The sequence below is a fragment of the Marmota marmota genome, unplaced genomic scaffold (genome assembly GCF_001458135.2).
Source record: "Marmota marmota marmota unplaced genomic scaffold, marMar, whole genome shotgun sequence".
Lineage (NCBI taxonomy): Eukaryota > Metazoa > Chordata > Mammalia > Rodentia > Sciuridae > Marmota > Marmota marmota.
The window spans coordinates 41,637,280-41,657,837 of record NW_025999977.1 but is presented as its reverse complement, the minus strand read 5'-3'; positions in this window follow the sequence as shown (position 1 = coordinate 41,657,837).

The following is a 20,558-nucleotide window of genomic DNA, read 5'->3' as shown; positions in this document are numbered from 1 at the left end:
GGAGTTTTTTCCCGATGGTATTCTTCTGGTAGGCAGTGTGTGCCTCCTGGGTTCTAAATTGAGTTTCATGTAATTCAATCAGGGGGGGGTGTCATTTTTTAAAAAATAAACGTTTTATTTTGAGATAATGTTGTATTCCTGTGCAGTTATAAGAAACACTGCAGAAGCCAGCGTGGTGGCACTAAATACCTCTAATCTCAGTGACTCGGGAAGCTGAGGCAGAAGGATCGCAAGTTCAAGACCAGCATCAGCAACTTAGTGAGGGCCTGTATCAAAAATGGGGGGCTGGGGGGTGGGGCTGTGGCTCAGCGGTAGAGCGCCCACCTCTCAAGTGCAAGGCCCTGGGATTGATCCTCAGCACCACATAAAAATAAATAAATGAGATAAAGGTATTGTGTGTAACCGCAACTGGGTTCGATCCTCAGCACTGCATACAAATAAATAAAATAAAGGTATTGTTCCCACCTACAACTAAAAAACATCAGTGGTAGAGGGCCTCTGGGTTCAACCCCCAGTTTCACAAAGGAAAAGAAAGGAAGGAAAGAAGGAAGGGAGGGAGGGAGGAAACACTACAGGGAGACCCACATATCCTTACCCAATTTTCCCCCGATTATGAGACCTCAAAAAACTGACATGTAACATCACAACCAAGAGTTGACATTGAAATGAAGATTTACCTCAACGCAAGATTCCTGATGTGGCCCTTGTAGAGATGCCCTCCTGTGCTTCCCATGACCCTGAGCAACTACCAAGCTGTTCTCTGTTTCTGTAATGTCATCATTTCAACAACATTATATAAGTGGAGTCATATAGTGTGTGGCCTTTTTGGAATGGGATTTTTCACTCAGCACAATTCTCTGGAGATTCATCCAAATGATTAATTGTGTCAATAGTTCATCCCCACCCCTTTTGGTGTGTGTGGTCCTAGAGATGGAGCCCAGGGGCATTCTACCACTAAACCCATCCCTCAGCCCTTTTATGTTTTATTTTGAGATAGGGTCCTGCTAAGTTGCTGAGGCTGGCCCTGAACTTGTAATTGTCCTGCCTCAACCTCCCAAGTTCTGGAATTACAAGTGTGTGCCATGGTGCCATTCACTTACTAAAGGATATTGGGATGTTTCCAGGTTTTAACTGTTTTTCAGTTTTCATGGTTTCTAGGGTTAGAAATCTGAGACCAGAGAAGTGGACCAACTTGCATCAAAGGCCACAGGCCCCAGACAGGATGGTGGACACCTGTAATCCTAGTGGCTTAGGAAAGCACCTTGGCAACTTAGCGAGGCCCTAAGCAACTTAGTGAGACCTATCTCAAATTTAAAAAGAGCTGGGGATGTGGCTCAGTGGTTCAATCCCTGGTATCAAAAAGCGGGGTAGGGGACAGGGCCACAGGCAGAACTGGCATTCAAAGCCAGGCTCATTTACTGCAGTCACATGGGGCCCTGGGTGGGAAACAGACCAGGCAGGCTCAGTGGGAAATATGGAGACCTGAGAGTCATTCACAATCTGATGGCTTAGGGCTGGGGTTGTGGCTCAGCAGTAGAGCACTCACCTCTCAAGTGCAAGGCCCTGGGTTTGATCCTCAGCACCACATATAAATAAATAAATAAGATAAAGGTATTGTGTAACTACAACTAAAAAATGATTTTTTTTTTTAAATCTGATGACTTAAAAGTCATGTAAGAAAGGTGAGTTGGAATTGGAGGGAGGCCAGGAGATCTGTGGCCAGCATTGACCAGGGATTTGGGGAAGTTGTCAATCTCCTTCCAAAGGGAACAGCTATTGTTAATGGGAAACAGAAATGAGAAGGAGGGACATATTGGCTGATTTGGGTTGTTTGGATAGCATTCAGATGAAATGTATATTCGGGGGCCAGAGGAGAAATGGAGCCGGTTGCAGATAAGCTGGTGCAATGGAGGAAACTTCTAGAGAAACGTCACCATAGACATGGTCATCACTGAACCATGAGGATGGATGTCTAGGGGAGTGTGGAGACCAGAGATGCTGGGAAAGACCAGAACTCTCTCCCAGCATGGTGGCAAAGAAGAAAGAAGGAGGCTTAGGGAGGCAAAGAGGCAAAGGAAGAGCCAGATGAGTGAACAGAGGCCACAGAGGACAAGGGGACTCAGCATTGCCTAGGAGCGGGGTCCAGGAGAGGGGAGTGTGTTTGTTGGCAATCGCTGCATGAAGAACTGACCCAAATCTTGGTGGTTTAAGCAACAATTACTGTCTCACTGTTTCTGTGTGTCAGGCATCTGTGAGTAACTTAGCAGTGTCCTCTGGCTCCAGGTCTCTCACAGGTGGCAGTCAAGGTGTCTGGCTGTCATCCTCTCGGGGTCATCTTTTCTGGTGGGGAAGGGTCTGTTGTAGAGCTCATCCACATAGTAGATGTTGATGGGACTGAGTTCCACAGATGTTGTTGGTCCAGGGGCTTCAGTTTAACACTGGCTGTTGTCCAGAGGCTGCCCTCAGTCCCTCTTCAGATGGGTCTTTTCACAGCGTGGCTCACAAAATGGCAGCTGGCTTCATCAGAGTGAGGGAGCAGGGCAGAACCAGAGAGAGCGTGGCGAGGCGGGAAGGACAAGTCTTTTATAACAAATCTCAGAAACTTTTGCCCTAATTTTCTCCACTAACAGCAAGTCACTGGGACCAGCCCACACTGGAGGGGAGGGGATTATACAGGAAGCTCCTGGGGAGTGAAGGCAGCCTAGCTGGATGTGACCTAAGATTGTTCCAAGGTGGCCCACGACCAGACAGTGTCAGGAGAGTATGAGGGGACAGAGGACAGGGTGGCAGGCAGTGAAGTGGTGATCCCAAGTCCCAGCTGCCCTTAGCACCTCAGAGACCCCACTGGTTCCCAGAAGACCCCAGCTCAGTCACCTGCCTCAGTTCCTTCTTCCCACCCCCTCCCCCCCGGCTCCACCAGCAGAACCAGGAATAAAGGAATAATAAATAGCAAGGACCAGGCTGTGGCTTGTGGTAGAGCATGTACCTGGCATGCCTGAGGCCCTGGGTGCAATCCCAGCACCATTAAAAATAAATAAATAGCTGCAAAAATGCCCTCCCAGTGGCCACAGGAGCACACACCTGACTTGTCATCTCCGTTCCCCGTTCCACCAACAAGAACCTCTTGAGGGCACAGGAAGAGGGCACCGACTCCATGGACGGTTCCATGTGCCAGGACTGGCATCCTCTCAGCTGCTCAGCCATCAGTCCCCTGTCCCTTCAGGGCAGGGAGAGTCCCCCTTCCCTGGGAGCTCTCTCTCCACAGAGCCTGGGCGTATTTCTTTGTCACCCTGAAGCTGTATGGATAGGAGTGACAGTCGACATGGGAGACGCTGAAAAGGTGGCACTGAGGTCCTCCTACGAAGGATCTAGCACCACCCTTGCCTGGGGTACTCAGGGGGCAGGAATGAGGGGGAACCCTCAAGGGCTGAGATGGGGCTGGACAGAGACTTTTTGAGGAGGTCACAGAAGAGAGTAGCAGGTACAAAGTCCCATCTGAAGGCCAGGTGCAAGATGTAACCATTTGCAGAAGTCCCCTTGTGACAAGGGGCACAGGGAGGAAGAATAATGAATGGCCCTCCAAGTCCTCCACGTCCTAATTGCTGGACCCTGTGAACATGTTAGGTCACATGTCAAGGGGAATTAAGGTTGCAGCTGAGTGAAGGTCGCTCCTCAGTGACCCAGAGATGGGGTGACAGCCCTCAATTATCTGAGTGGGTCCTCACCAACAGAAGAGGAGGCAGAGAAGTTGGGTCAGAGCCACACTGGGCAAGAAGGACTCCACCCGCTGTGGCTGGCTTGGAAGACACAGGACGGGGCCAGGGCGGAGGAGTGTGGGCAGCCCCTCAAAGCTGGCCACAGAGGGGCTGCCCATGGCCAGGAAATGCATCCCTCCAGAGCTGTGAGGAAGGCTCCCACACGCCCTCCCTACTCTTCTGCTCCAAGCCGGGGCCTGAGCCCAGGGAGCTGGGCTAAAAGTTGGGAGACCTGGATTCCAACCCTGACCCTCCTTCTAACTTGCTCTTTGACCCTGAGAAGTCATTTTTCTTCTTCTGGCTCAAATTTTTCTGAAACTTGAGTGACCTTGGTGACCACCCACTGCCTCCCTCCTGTGGCACCCCATGCTGGGGGAGGCTCCCAGCCTGGGTGAAAATCCCAACACCGGTTTTCAGGGCCAGGTCCTCCCACTCCCGGTCTGACTCCCCATCTGCATTTTTATTCCTCCTCTAACTCAGCACAGGATTGGAACCAGGGATAATAAAAATGGCTCCCAGTGAATGAATGGATAAAGAAACCGTGGTATAGACACACCATGGGATATTACTCGGCATTGAAAGAAAATAAAATCAAGGCATTTGCAGGTAAATGGGTGGAGCTGGAGAATATCCTGCTAAGTGAAGTAAGCTAATCCCCCAAAACCAAAGGCCGAATGTTTTCTCTGATCAGTGGATTCATAATGGGGGTGGGGGGAGCATGGGAGGAAGGGAGGAACTTTGGATAAGGCAAAGGGGAGGGAGGGGAAAGGAGGGGGTAGGGGGGAAGGAAGGACGTGGAATGAGATGACCATCATTACCCTAGGTACAGCAGGAAGACAGAAATGGTGTGACTCTACTTTGTGTGCAACCAGAGACATGAAAAATTGTGCTCCCTTTGTGTGGTATGAATCGAAATACATTCTGCTGTCATGTATAACAAATTAGAACAAATAAACAAATTAATTAATTAAAAGAAAGCAATGGAATAACACCTTTAATATGCTGTAAATAACTACAGGTCCATAATATTACACACAGCAAAGATATCCTCAAGGAGTGAAGGCAAAAATAAAGATGTTTTCAGACAAATAAAAATTAAAATTAAAAAATGAATCCCGGAGGACAAACTCCTTGTTAAAAGAGGACATGGAGGACCAGAGAAGTCAAGTAAATTTTCCAAGTCCACACAGCGAATTGGGGCAGTAGTAAACTCAGGTCAGATTTCCAACTAGGTTATTTTCCCCACACTAGGGTGTCTTCTTCAGGGAAACGTTTGTCCCAGGATAGTGTTGGGTTCAAGGGCAGGGGCTTGCTGTAGGCAGTTGTGGATTTGCATGCTGGGCCTTCACCACCAGAGGTTGTAAGCTTATGTTGATTTGGAAGCCATGGACATGTCTAATTCACAGGGTTATTTGGAAAATTAAATGAAATAGTGCCCAATGGCACATAGCAAGCACTCCACACACGTCAGCTAACAGTACCGTTACTGACTGCCAGTGACTCAGGAGGCTGAGACAGGAGGATCTCAAGTTTGAGCCAGCCTGGACAACTTAGTGAGACTCTGTCTCAAAAATTAAAAAAGTAAAAAGGGGTGGGGATGTAGCTCAGTGGTAAAGTGTCCCCAGGTCCAAGGTTTATCCCTCAGCAGGTTTGTGCGTGCACACACACACACAAAATGAGTTCTTATTAGATCCTAAAAATCCCAACCACAAACCTGAAAGTGAACAAGCTTGTGATTGTTATGTCCATTTTAATAATGAGGCCACTGAGGCCCAGAGAGGTCTCTTGGAGGCAAGTCAGTGGCAGAGTGAGGATTTGCACCCTGCCTGTTGCCCACACAGATTTTTCCAGAGGGACCAGTGTTCTTTTGTGCATAGGAGAATGGCTGAGAAGCAGCCAGCTCTCTGCCCACCTGCTGCTGCAGGTACTGGGTGTGGAGTTTGGGGCTTGCTTCTCTGTCTCTAAGCAATCTAACCCGGCCTCCCCTTGCAGTATGCACCTGTCCCCATGGTGTGCCAGGTCCCTGTATTCAACAAACACCTGGAAAACCTGCCTGTCCCCAGACATCTGGTGTCTCTCCTGGAGACCAAGCCTTTCATTCCACGTTGAAGGACTCGCGGGAGCTAATGAGCCCTGCAGCCCTGGGGAGATGGGGAACCATGAGCAGGACAGGAGAGCTGTGGAGATGGGAAGAGAGGCTGTGGAGAGGAGGGAACCCGGGTCATGGGCACTCATGTTCTTGAGCAAAATGGGTCAGTGTGTGCCTGGGGACAGGGAACTGGATGGGAGATGGAGGCCAGGTGTTAAGGCTACACTGGAACAGGGAAGGAAAGGGTGGCCTCCGGTACTTCTCAGTGGCAGCCTCAGTGTCTCCCTAGCACAGGCCACAGTGAGCCAGGGTTGGGCCTTCTGGCCCAGGAAGTGGCAGGGAAGGCCTGTCTTACGTCCAGGGGTGCCTGCCATCTCTGCCAGGGCTAACTTGGATGCCCAGGAAGGAAGTCCTCTCAGCAAGCCCCAAGGCCATCCGCAGGGGTTTTGCAGTGTGCGACTCCCCACTGTCCTCTTGAGCCCCAACTCAGCAGATTTCCTAGCTAACATGGATCCTCGGTTCCCAGAAGCCAGCCCTGAGCAAGGCCCATGGGTTGCCCTGTGCACTGCCCCCTTGGCAAGGCAAATCACCCTGGAATTTCCACAGCAAGGTTTTTCCTTGCCCACCAGGGTGCTGCTCTCATAATCCCCCTGGTGCTACTCAGATCAGACTTCCTCCCACACCTCAGCCTTTCCGTCCTCCACATCCTGGTCGCCATTCCCCTCCACCGTTTCTTTTTCTGGTCATAAAATAGGGAAGCAGAGTCAAGTAATTTTGTACTGGGGATTGAATCCAGGGGTGCTTTATCACTGAGCTAACTCCCCAGACCTTTTTATTTTATTTTATTTTTTGTTTTGAGTCAGGGTCTCACTAAACTGCTTAGGTCTTGCTAAGTTGCTGAAGTGAGCCTTGAACTTGCAATCCTCCTGCCTCAGCCTTCTGAGTCGCTGGGATTACAGATGTGTGCCACTCTGCTGGGGGATACATTAATATATTTTGAAAACCAGATTTCTTGAAACTTTGTGAGGAGGATCCTGTCCATGTCAGAGATCTGTGACAGTGGCCTACAGTGGGTGCTCACCCCCACTCCTACTGGGGAGGAAGTCCCCAGAGCACCTTTACTTTCCAAAGTACAGGGGCCTGAGGCTAGGGGACAGAGACAGTCTGCCCTCCTGAGAGCTCTCAGAGTTTATTAAAAAAGAAAAAAAAAATGAAATTAGGATTGTTGTTAAAGACTCAACACACCCAGGGAACATGCCAGAAAAAAAAAAATGTATCAGGACACACACACGCAAGGAGCATGAGATGAGCAATGGTTAATTTTAGTAGCACCCTGTGCAGGTGAAGAAGAGCGGGCCATTGCCACCCCACTCAGTCAGAGCCTGAGGTCTGGGTGCAGCTCGGGAGGTCAGGGGCTCCTACTGGGATCTCTGGGCCACTAGCTGGGGGGCTGGGGGTGGGAGCAGCCCTGCCTCATGGATTGGGAGCCAAGAGAAAAGGTGCCAGCCCCACCTTGGGCATCTGCTGTGTTTGATGGGCAACGTCCCCCAAACTGCTACATTTAAAACCTCTGTTGTGTCACTTTTCTGAGCCATTTTTCCTTATCAAATCCATTCTTTTGGCCAAATAGGGCTAATATGCCACACAGACGGGGAAAGCGATGGGGAAAGTGATTTGGGCCGGGAGGTTAAAATGGGTGATGGCAGCTCCCGGAGGCCCCGGGCCAAAGCCCTGGGTCCGACCTCTCCTCCGGCACCGCACCTGCGCTCCTCAACCTCCAGATGGCGCTGGAGAGGCCGCTCACTGTCACTCATGGGGGGGTGGGAGCTCAGAAATACTGACTTCTGATTGGCTGAGCTCAGTCTTGGTTTCTTTTCGCGTTCCCGCGGGTCTCCGGTAGGGCACCCGGGCACCCGGGGCTGAGCTGCGCGGTGCAAGAGTGTGAGTGTGTGTGTGTGTGTGTGTGTGTGTGCGCGCGCGTTGTACCTTGTTTTCTGGCATGTCCTCTGGGTGTGTTCAGTCCTTAAAGGCAATCCTAATTTTATTTTTTTTATTTTTTTAAAGGCATTTTGCTAAATGTCTAATTAATTGATTTTCCCATTTTCATACACTTACAAGACATTTCATAAACTTACCCACCAGGGAAAATCCTTGCTGGGACCTGTTGATAATAAGGACACGGTTTCTTCATCAGGCAGCTGAGGTTCAGGGTCTCCCAGGCCTTCCCTCTTCACCTTTCCCTTAGTCTTTGACTGTACGTGCATTACCAATAGAATTGTATTTGTGGTTGTGTTTTGTTTGCACGTTGGACAGTGTTTGTCAAGCTTCCACTATTTGGTGACACTGGGTAAGGCTGCTTAGGGTCAGGAATGGAGCAGATATGGGCCCTGCCTGGCCTGGAAGAGCTTACAGACCACAGCACAATGGACACACACACACATTAAATACTTTAGAACCCTGCTAAGAGGAGGGGTGTGGTGGTGCATCCTGGGATCCCAGCAACTGGGAGGCTGAGGCAGGAGGATCCTACATTTTTAAGTCCAGCCTCAGCAACTTAGTGAGATCCTGTCTCAAAATAAAAGGACTGGAGATATATGGTTCAGTGGTAGAGCACCCCTGGGTTCAATCTCCAGAATGGAGAAAAAAAAATAACCCCCCTGCTGAGGGCCCTAAAGGAGAAGTGGTGCGAGAGCAGCGGGGTTCTGAGGAAGGGCTGTGGTAAGTGCAGCCACAGCTGGAGAGCAGCTCTGCAGTTAGACTGACCTTAGAGCAGAGGGCCCAGGGGCTTCTTTGGGGAGTTCCAGGCTGTGGGGCAGACCAAGGGAGAGGCTATCGGGGGTGCCCATGGCAGCTGGGGGGGGGGGCTACTTGCCTTGTGTCTGGTCAGTACAGAGAAAAGCATTGGACCTTGTATAACTTCCAGAATATTCCTTTCTTCCTCCTGATAGAAAGCCATGTTTGGGACTGGATGTGATTGGGGACTGAAAACCCAAAAGGTTGTCAAAGGAGGACTGGCAAGACTACCAAAGACTCCAGGTGAAACAAAGGCCTGGAATCCAGAACATGGTGGAGTCCAGAGGGCAGGAGAGAGGCAGGATGGTGTTGGCCGGAGAGTGGATTAGCCGCTTGGAGAATCTGGTGCAGGTGGCTGGCCGGGGTGGACCAAGGCCCAGAGAGTCATACACTGTCCTGGATTGGAGACCTACCAGAGGAATTTCCTGCCAAGTAAAATTGTGTGTTTCTCTTTGCTCACCTAAAAAAGTTGCCAGTTACTACAGAGGAGGGGCAGAGACCATGACCAACGAGAGCTCACACACTGGTGCCCCTCCACTGTCCCCCACTCCAGGCCCATGACTCAACTCTCAAACTTCCACATGCTTTTCCCCAGAGCCCTTCCCACCTCCTAGCTTTACACAACTGCTTATTGTCTATCTCTTGTATGGGAACGAAAGCTTCCTGAGGGCGGACGCCTGTCATTATTCTTTGCTGTTTTCCTAGGGCCTAGAATATGGCCGGCACATAGTAGGTGCTCAAGGAAATACTCTTGAATGACTGAATGAAGCAGATGCTTCCTGGTCTGCAGTGAAGGCTCCCTCAGTCTAGTGTAGGGTGCACAGAGCACATGATCCCTGGCAAAGACAGGGCTGTCCTTAGTTTGGGGCAAACTAGCCCATTTGTCCTGGAAAAAGATTGGGATAGGACCTTGTGCTTCAGAGTCTGGAAATAGTAGACCCCAACCCCCAGTGAGGAGCAGCCAGGCCAGGGAGAGCTACATGTGTACGTGGTGATGGGGCTGAGTTCTGGAAGGTGGCCCTCCTGGGCCCCATCCTGGCCCTAACCTGGTACTCCTGGACAGCCCCAGGGGTGTTTTTTCCGCCATCTGGGGCAGAAGTGTGGCTCAGGGCTCTGGGCCTCTCCGTCCCCTGAAGGTGGTCCTTCCGTGTCTGTAGGGGAGATGAAGTGGTGCCCCGAGCCTGAGCACCCTCCCCAGTCTGAGGAGACCCCACTGGGGTGACTGAGCCACTTGGGACTGGGCCCGGGGCTCAGTCCCCAGCAGCACCAGGAGCCTGCATGACATCAGTGCAGCGTGGCCTTTGAGTCATGAGGCCTGGCCAGTGTGGCTTGGCGTGGCCTGACCTGAACTGCAAGCTGGAGGGGGAGGCAGACACGAGTGTCAGAGGAAGGAACGGGAGTAGCAGGGACAGAGCTGAGCATTTGCTGTGTGCCCAGCCTGGTGCCTAACAACTGTCTAGAGTGGAATGATCTTTGTTTTATAGCTGCAGAGAGGAAGGCTGTGCCCTGTCTGAGGTCACACTCTTGAGAGGAGCAGCAGTGTCAGGATTTAAAGGCAGGCCCGACTGTCCCCAGAGCCCAAGCTGGTCCACTGAAACCCACAGCTGGGTAGGAAGCTCAGGGAAGTCCCCGGCTCCCGGCAAGGAGGCCGCCGGCCTCTGAGAGAGCAGAGGCAGAGGCACAGCCATCCTGGCGAGGCAGAGAGGGCAGTCTTAGCAGGGGCCCTGCAGCTGCAGGGTCACAGGAAGAGGAGCAGAGAAGGTCCAAAAGGATAAACTGAGGCGTGAGGTGGCAAAGATTGGCCAGGCTCAAGGTGGCCTGAGGTGGATGACTTGGGGACCAAAGCTGGAGCAGGGTCACACAAGAGTAAATACCCCCAGGAGTTGGACAGGTCACATCCCAGGGCAGGTGAGGAGGAGGGCAGGAGCAGACAGAGGGACAAGCAGGAGGCTGGAACCGAGAGGACTGAGCAGGGCCCAGAGCCCACAAGCCCAGGCCCAGGGCACGCTGCCAGGACCCTATCTTTCTAGGCAGCTGGAGAGGGGTGTGTTGGGGACACCAGACAGTCATAGGCCCTGGGCTCAGGCACTGGCTCCGGTGTGGATATCATGTGATCTTTTGCCTCCTCAGCCTCTTGGAGCTCCTCCTGCAGATGGGCATCCCTCTGCACCATTCTAAAGCACACACCATTAGCCGCACTGGAAAGCAGCTTGGACTAGTCCACATGGTCATTAGGTTCTGCGTCTCATTTCCAGGCCAGCGCACCCCCTGGCATTGGCTCACTCAGGATTGTCCAACACGACCTTCCAGTTCCTTCCTCCATGTTTCACTCCGTGGGCACATCTGGGCACAGGTATAGCTCTTCGGGGTGTTCCCAAGTGAGACGATCCTCCATGGTCACAGCCACAGAATGTAAAATTTCTTCTGGGGACCACGGTGATTGGCCCACCTCCCGCCCACCCAGCCAGGGCCTCACGCAGCCTGAGGTGATGGCTCCTTGCTCGGGGTGTACAGCTCCAGTGCCTCAGCACTGGGCAGAGTGAGTGGGGTGTCACTCAGGAAACCAGGTGTTGGCAGGTGGATTCTTCTCTTTTAAAAAAGCAGTGAAGGGCTGGGGATGTGGCTCAAGCGGTAGCGCGCTCGCCTGGCATGCATGCGGCCCGGGTTCGATCCTCAGCACCACATACAAACAAAGATGTTGTGTCCGCCAATAACTAAAAAAAAAAAAAATTAAAAAAAAATAAAATAAAAAAAATAAAAAAGCAGTGAAATACTATTATTATCTGTAAACTTTGTTCAGACACTATGGTAGCTTTCACAAGTGTTGACAGAAATTTAATCTACTCTATGTGTATCTATATTTAATGAACGATTTTGCTTATAAGCACTCATTTTAGTCCCCAGGGAGCTTAGAGAACATAGTATTCCATGTTGTGAGGACACCTGAAGACTGTCACTACCCCTGCCCTGGGGAGCTTGCAGGAGGCTCAGGGAGCGAGAGGAACCCCAGGGCCTAGCTCAGTGGGGATGAAGCTCAATGGCAGGACACAGGCCTACCACACTCGAGGTCCTTCATTCCATCCAGAACCAAAACCCAAAAAGCAACTCCAGGGCCCAAGTCCTACGTGAGGGAGTGCTCAGTGACATGAGTGGAGAATAATGTTTCCAGGAGGTGACAGGCGGGGCTGTGTACAGGCTAAACTCACAACTGTGACCATGCAGAAGGGTGTCTTTACCCCAAGCTCTTCCTCGATTGCCTGCTTCTCTAAAACCACCTCTCCTTTCTTGCTTTGAACACAGGGTCACCCTGGACAGTCATTACGAAGCCTGCTGTCACTATGGGGTAGCCCAAGGACACATCTTCCAGGAACACCATCCTTCGGCATTTACCTATGCAAATTTTACATTAAGCAAAGTAGCACGGTCCGCATGTAGATTGGGGTGTGGGGCTTTTGCCACTGGAGTTCCCCCGGCTTGAGTGATGGCAGCAGAAGGATCCAGTGAGCAGGTGCCGGGAGCAGCTGACGGGGACCAGAGGAGTTCTGACTCAGCAGCAAGGCTCTCCTGGTCGCATGCAGAAGCAGCACAGTAAGGGGGGTGGGTGCAGAACAGTGAGGGTGTGGAGGTTCCCCCAGAAGTTTGGTTGTCTCAGCTGAGTTCTCCTCAGAGCCCGAGGGCAGCTGCCTGGGAAAGGCCAGGGGTTTTCTCAGGTGTGGCCTTGAAAGATGCAGTGAGGGCCACAGGGAGGCAGCCCTGGAACACAGGGCGGCAGGCAGCAAGGCAGGTGGGCATCTGAGGGACTGCAGAGGGTTCCCAGCTGACCTGTGGGAACTGTGGAAGCAACCGAGCTAACTTTTCCAGGGATCCTGTAGGGCTGGATCTTGCTGTGAAATTTTCTGCTGTCTCACCATTTACAACCCATTAAATTGTTTATAAAACCCCTTTGAGGCCAACAAGTTAAGACTTTGGACCACACTCCAATGGACGCCCCAGGCAGCAAGCAGCACCCGCTTCCCTAGCCTGCTCACAGCCCAGCTCCCAGGGTGGCGGACCCTAGGCACTCCCTCCCCAGAGGGCAAAGCTGGCAAATGACGTGGGACAGAAGCCAGTGCATGGGGTCACCTGCACACCCTCAACCCCGTGAGATTTCAGCTCTACCCTTCCCAGCCTTTGCCACCAACTTCTTTTGTGGCTAGACACCCTTCCCAGCCTGGTGTCCACGGTGGCCAGGATGAGGAGCAGGCGAAGTAATGCCTTTGCATTAGGCCACCCCAATCCTGGGCCCACATTGCCACAGGAAAGAGCCCAGTTTTAAGCCTCCCAAGGCCTGGCTCTGGTTTGGAGAGTTGAAATAGAGCCCTGTCCTTCTCCCCCAGTGAGACTGTGGGCTGCGTCCTGAGCAGCCCTCTGCGCCTTGCTTTGCCTTTGTCATTTTTAAGGTAAATCCACGAAGAGATGTATTTATTTGCTTTGTGTGTGCTGTGGTTGAGTTGATTTTGTTTTGACACATTGGTTCAAAATAAGACTGACCCTTTGGAAAATCAACTTGTTAAAGCCATTTACTCAGCTTCAGCTGGAGGGGCTTAATTGAAAACAGCTGAGGCACACTGACATCACCACAGGCCTCCAGACTGAAAGGGACCTCAGAGTCCTGTGGGCTTGCGAGTGACAGCGCAGCTTCAAAGGCAAGAGCCAGCGAGGCGAAGTTGTATCCTGGGAGGAAGGTTTTCCTTCAAAAATAGTTCCTTTGGTATATATATATTTTTTAAATAAAGATACTAAAGGAGCTGACAAGGCATATTTAAGACCATGCAAGAAGAGCAGGAAACAGGAAAAGAACTCACTGGAACTGTCTAACAGCAGCCTTGGCAGAGCTGTGGGTGAGTTCATATAACTGGACAGCATGGTTTCTGCTATTTTGTATTTTGCTACAATTTTATTTGCTTCCACTTGGATTCTTCCTCCCTTGGCACTTTTCTGTGCCCTGTGCTTGGTAATTCGCAAGCATCACTTGCATGATTGCCTTTTACACCCACACCCCGTTGCAGACCCCAGAGGGCGTGGCAGCCACTGCTCACTGGGGTCCAGGATCTAGTGCTCTTGGTGTGGAGGCCAAGAACACTCTCATTTCAGTGCAAGTGCCTGCTTACCCCACCAACTTTGCAGAGGTTCCCCTCTGTTTGGCCAGATTAGTCCAGATCAGTTACTGGATGGCACACTTCTGGGAGGTTGAATGCCACGTGTATGGGGGGCATGTGACACGAACGTCACAGTCAGGTATGGGGAAAGTCAGGTAAGTAGAAGCAGCACCACTATCAGTTCATAAGGATGCCGGGAGTGGAGGGGAGTGGGCAAATGCTCATTTAGCTGGAGGCCAGGATACAGTGTGCCATCTGGGATTTTCTCCTGAACCTGTGAAGGTTCAGGGTGATCCCAAGTAGCAGGACCGGTTCCCTAGATGCACGTTGGCAACAGGAAGCCTGAAGGAGCTCCTCTGCCCCTCCCTGGTGGCCTTGGCCCCTCCGACTGCCTTGGAGTCAGCTCCCTGAGCTGGGGAAATGTCACAGCCTCTCTGGGGCTAATGATTACATTCCTATTCTCCCCTCACAGGTGTGGGGTGGGGTGTTGGTAGAGCCAGCAAGTGTGAAGCCTTGATTAGGGCTGAGAGATCCCTCAGAGGGTAAGGAGCCCCAAGCAGTTGAGGACCCTGGACGTTAGCATCGGTCCCTGTGAGTGGCTTCCTGAGGCACAGTGGGCCTGGTGAAAGACCACCTTGCTGAGTGGGAGGCTGACAACCTCCCCACCTTCCCCCTTCCTACTGAAGGGAATTAATATGCAGAAAGAACTAAGGACAGTGCCAGGCCCAGAAATCCTGCTCAATCAATGTCTACTGGCCATGGAGACGCACTGTGGTTTAAATATGGAAACTCACGTTGAAATGTGGTCCCCAGTGTAACATGTTGAGAGATGGTGGGATCTTTAAGGTGATTAGACTGCTAAGAGGGATTAATGCCGCTCTCATAGGGCTGGATTAGGTGCAGCAGGAGCAGGCTGGCAGACAGCAGGGCTGCCCCAGTGAGTGTTTGCACATACTCCTGGCCCTTCTGCTCTGCCCCCATGTTAGGAAGCAGCAGGAGGCCCTTGCTAGATGTGGCTGTCTGATCTTGGACTTCCAGCCTTCAGGACCATGGGATAAATCTTTCCTTTATGAATTACCCAGTCTAGGTATTCTGTTACAGCAACTGAAAATGCACTAAGATAAGGCAGTATTTCCCAGTGGGTCAGACACCTGTGGTGACAGCCCGTCTGGATTCAAACCACTTCCTGAGTCCCTCATTTCAGTTGCCTAATCTGGTCATAGGGGACTCAGGCGAGGTCGAAACACTGCTGGCATATGTAAGTGCCACCTGGGTCCTCTGGGGCTATCATTTCTACCTTCTCATAGCATTTGGTTTCCTAGAACCCATATTTTGGGAAAAACAAAGTCAAAATAAAGTCAATTGGCTGACATGTACAGGTTGGGTTGCACAGGAGAAGGGTAGGCCCGAAGGTAGAGGTGGTGCTGGGAATTAGAGACATTATCTTGGTTAAGATTTAAGAAGTACATCAGTGGTGTTCCTCCACCATTGTGGCCTTCAAGATGGAAAACCAGGCTCCACTAAACAAACTGGCTGCACACTGCACTCTTCACCTAAGCCGTCTCCCTGCTCTTCCCCCAAATTGGAATATTCTTTTTCCTTGAAATTTTGCTGAAATTCGACTACATTAGCAGTTGGGGGTCATGAGACATGGGAACATCAGAGTCAAGCAGACAGGTGCAACTGTGTCATCTTAGGGAAGGCACCTATCTCTCAGAGTCTTGTTCCCCTGGGAATTGATAAGCCTACATCTAGCTTTGTGAAGCAGATGACATTAAATGACACCTGGCACACAGCAGGCACTTAGCATATGCTCATTTCCTTCCCGTTGCAGCAAAAGCCTTTGAAGAAGCCCTCTTGTTCTGGTCAGCTAGCAATACTCAGCAAACCCGAGGCACACACATCTCACAGGACAACTGTGTGTGAGTCTCTCTCTCTCTCTTTTTTTTTCCTTTGGCACTGGGAGATTGAATCCAGGGGTGCTTTACTATTGAGCTATATGCCCAACCCTTTTTATTTTTAAATTCTGAGAAGGGGTTTTCTGAGTTGCTGAGACTGGACAGTGCTCTCTGGCTTGGGGCCTCTAAGTCCCCCCCAGGTCCCCACTGGGCGTGAGTTCCTGTCCAGGGTGTGCCCAGGTGTGCTGGGAGGGAAAGCCTTTTCTGATGGGAGTGTGTGTGCACAATGTGGCTAGAATGACCTTGTCCCAGGGAGCTATCACCCCTCCACAGGACAAGCAGGGGAATAAAGATCCAAGCTGCATCATAAAATGTGAAGAGGAAAAGGCCAGCGAGGAGCCAGGCGGGGCCATGGGCAGGTTAGGGTGGGGGCTTCGGTAAATAGGAACGTTAAACAAGGCCCCTCGCAGCTCCACCTTAGCTTATCCCGCAAAGTTTGGCTCCAGAGGCCTCTCAGTGACCCCAATCTGATTCTCCCCACTCTCCCGCAATGGCTGAAGGCAGCAAGATAAGCGGCCTCCTTGAACGACGCGACCTGCAGGAAATCCCGTCAGCCCCCTGAGGGTGCAGCTGAGGGCGGACGGCTGGAGCGAGGGTGGGTGTGGCGAGGAGGGAGGGGCCGGGCAGATAAGAGCCTTCGGGGGGAGGAGGCGTGGGGGGCAGGCCTGCCCTGGGAGTCCGAGGAGGGGTACCCAGGCCTAGATAATGAAGCCCCTGGTGGAAAGCAAGTGGGGATATAATTAGGGTAAAATCCAGAGCTAATGAGCTGTGGCAGCAACAGGACAAAGGAATTAATTGTGCCGAGCCCAGGGTGCAGCATGAGGGAATGTGCCCGACCCTGCCTCCCGGCCGGGCTCCCCTCGCGGGTCCTCCCGGGTACAGTGCAGGCCGGCGGAAACCCTTCCTCACGTCTTCAGCTCATCCCTTTGCCTTCTCTCCGTCCTGCTCCCCTGTTTTGCCCGTGCCCCTCCTTTCACCCTGCTGTTCCCTTCCTCGGAGCCGGACTCTGGGCTCCCAGGGTGGGCTGGGTGGTGAAGGGTGAAACTAGGATGGTTGCCTAGGCAATGAGAAAAATAGGACAAACACCAAGCAGAGACCAGAGGGAAAAGAGGGACCAGAGGAGGGCAGGCGTCCCACCAGCTCCCTCCCAGCCAACACCGGCCGGCTCCTGCTCCTGGGCCCAGAGCCCCCCTCCTCCTCCTCCCTTGGTGCATGGCCTCCTCCTCAGCAGATCCAGAGCGTTTTTTCTTTTAGGAGACCAACCCGGCACCGAGCCCTGAGGCAACACTTAGCAAGGCCAGGGGCCACGGAGGCCGCTTGTCCCCTAGGCGCAGCTCTCCGACTTCACAACTAATTGTTGCCAGGTTTTGTGGAGAAGGGACAGCTGTAGGGCCTACTCTGGGGGGTGGGGAGCACACCAGGTCTGGGTGCGGAGGCTGCAGACCCAGGACCCAGACAGGATGTGCTCTCTGTTAGGGGGTGGGTGCCTGGTATGCAGGATGCCTTTTTTGGAGGGGAGGGCAAGAGACTAAGGTCTTGGGACCAGGCCATGGTGGTGGGGACAGTGATTCACGAGCCTGTCGGGCTAGATACTCTGTTCAATTCCAAGGGTCAGGTCCTGGGTCTAAAGCTTTGCTCGCCTCAGGCAAAACTGCAACTGCTGCCTACACTGCCCAAGCCAGAGGGCCTTAGGGGCCTCACGTGTGTGTGTGTGTGTGTGTGTGTGTGTGTGTGTATGGGGGCCCACGATGGGCCTCACCCAAACTGGGTGGGCCTTAACTGCCCTGCCATCCCCATAGGCCCACAAGCTCTGAGAGCTTAGCAACGGCTGGAAGGCCAGCTTGCTTTCGGGCAGGTTTTTCTGTTACCTAGTTAAGGACTCTGGTTGGGCTGAAGCAGATTCAGGCTATCATTGGTTATGAATGGTAATTACTATGAATTACTAGTGAGCAGCAAGCAGACGCTCCGGGGGCCATGGAGTCTCTGTTAGCCATGACTCTTAAACTCTCAGGGCCTCACTCTGCCCAAGCTCCCTTCCTTTCATAAGCCCAAAGACCAACACTTGTAAGTGACTGGAACAGACTTAGTAGTGACGGTGTCCATCTCCTCCTTTAAGTGGCCTCACTTTGCACCTACTGTCCTGAGTCTGAGGTCAGGGCGCAGTCCCAGCTCCTCCAAGTTCACCCCTTGTCTCAGTTACACGTTCAGACAGGGCTTCAACCTTAATCTCTAATACCCTGGACTCGGTGAGGCCTGAAGACTTGAGGAAAGGCTTTGCACTGAGCACAGTTTGTGCTCATTAGTATCCTCGTGGGCAGATGCCAGCCCTGCTTCCTCTTTTAGTAGTGACAGGCCTCATTCACTATGAAGACAAGTAACTGGTGTTGGCCTCTTCAAAGGCTCCAGGACCCTGGCAAGTCTTGGCTCCCTGAATTTCAAAAATGAAAGAACCCATCATCCATCCAAACTTTCAAACTGGTAAACTAATTCTGCTTTCTAGAGCTGGTACCCACTCCTTGTATGCCTCAGTCCTACCCTGGTTGGCTGTCCCCTTGGAGTAGGTGGAAGAGAGATGGCGCCAGTAAACTCCCTGTTTGCAGATATGCCCATGCAGGAGACACTCCAAGCCCACCACCCGCAAGGACTTGCTTTCCCAGGCTTGGCTTAGTATGCAGAAAAGGCATCAGATCCCCGGGCCTGCTGCTATTCCTAAGTGGGCGGATTTGTAGCATATAGCTTAGCTTCTCTAGAAATCATTCTCTCTCAGCTCATGACCAGGGGAGATGGAGTCCAAATGTTTTTCAGTGTGAAAAATAGTATTTTATTCTGGGGAAAGCACTGTGGAGTAGAAGCTCTAATTGTGAGGGTTAGGCACCTACACACCCTCTCTGTTATCCCTCCTATGCCAGGCATCCATTAACATGCCCCATGCTGAGACTGCAGACTCACAAATGACCTGCCTGTCCCTGGACATCTGCGATGGCATTCTCTGCAACTTAAAGGCTTTGCCTTCATGCTGCCCCCATCCTCTTTCATGTCTGAGAAGGTATTATTGATTATTGGAGACCAATAAGAGAGTCTGAGGGCCACCAGGACCAGAACACATTCCCCCAGGGCCCTAAGTCAAGAAATGGGACTTACTCTTTTTTCTTCTTCTAGAATAGACAACTGACCCTGGCCTTCTGCTTGACTGGCGATGTCTTCTGCACAAATGTGATCTTTTTATTTATTTATTTTGTCTTCCTAAAAATGTCGTGCAGTGGTCCTCCCACTGTGGTCTTTTAGATCAACAACACAACATCACTTGGTAACTTGTTAGAACTGAAAATTCTTTGGTTTCAACCCAGAGCTACAGAATCAGAAATTCTGGAGTCATGACCAAACTGTCTTTGTTTCAGCACCCCCAGGGGATTCTGATGCATGCTCAAGTTTTAGCACATTGCCTAAGAGCTCCAGGTAGAAAAACTTATTTCATTTCTGATCCACACAGAGACCTTGTCCAGGGCTATGTGGTTTGTAGCCACAGTGTCTTCCCAAGTCAGGCAGGCCACCTACCAAGCTTCTGACCCCTTAGAGTGCAGAGACCATAAGCCAGACATGAAGAGTGACTCTTCACGAGCCCTTGTCTTCCAGGAGGTGCAGCTGAAGTCAGATTGCCATGGCAACTTCACCTTTCTGAAACTGTGGGCACCAGGAACAGGAATTAATCGGTGTGGGAGAAGAGAGTCTGCCATTGGATAAAGCATAATCAGCAGATGAGGTGTGACAATAAATAGCTCAGGATGGCTGGGACTTATGGTCCAGGGTTTGCCAGGGGGTCGTGCTTTCTCAAGGCCCAGGATCCATCTGGTTCCTCTCCAGGGTCTTCACAGTCACAAAACAGCACCAACCCCCAGTGCTGCAGGACAGCCTGACTCCCCCAGGGTTCATGGAGATGCTGACAGTAAATGCCTCTCAAAAGATTATCAACCTGGGTTAAATTGGGCTCCTAAATGGCCATGGAGCAATTAAGAAGAAAAGTGCTGCTACATCAGAATGACCACCTGTGTTCAGAGTCAGGGCTGAGGAAAGGAAACCAGCTTCAAACTTCCAATGTGGATCTTGGCCTGAAAGCAGATGCCAAGAAGCCATGAGGCACCTCAGGGGCATTAGACAATAGTGGATATTCTAACTAAAAGAAATCAACTGTGACAGAGAATTTATACAACAATGGCATGTTCAATGTCCAAAATACTGGCATCAGGGTATCCTCGACCCCATCATTACCCTCCAGGGCTGGTCAGCAGTAAGTGCTTAGGAGATCTGGGCTTCTCCTACATGCAAACACTGCTCCTTCCCAGAGACAGGAAGAGAGCAAGAGAACCTGCAGACTGGTCATTGGCCCTGAGGGGCCCAGGGGATGCTGCCTATGCACCACACACACCTCAGCTGGCCTGAGCACTCAGCTGCTCTGGAGACACTAGTGTTTTGAGTCTGAGTGTTCCTTTAACTCTTTCTGCTCTGGAAGAAGGAAGCAGCTCACATGAGGAGTCAGGAGATGGGACTCAACCCTGTTCTCAGGGAAAAGGTATATAGTGTGAGATGTCAGGATCATAGGGGGGAAGCAGTCCCTCAAGAGTGTTCTCTCAGAGACTGTCATATCTTCATGCATAACCTCACACTGGTGGGCACTGAGTGTCCCCAGAACTTTCCATATGTTTGTGTTCACCCTTCCCCTCTGTGGCCTTCCAGGCAAGTTAGGATGCCTTTCCCCTTTTTCCTGAAAGTGTGGAAACCTTTTTACCTTTTCTTTACCCAAGCCCCTGCCGGCTCCTCAGGCCCTCAG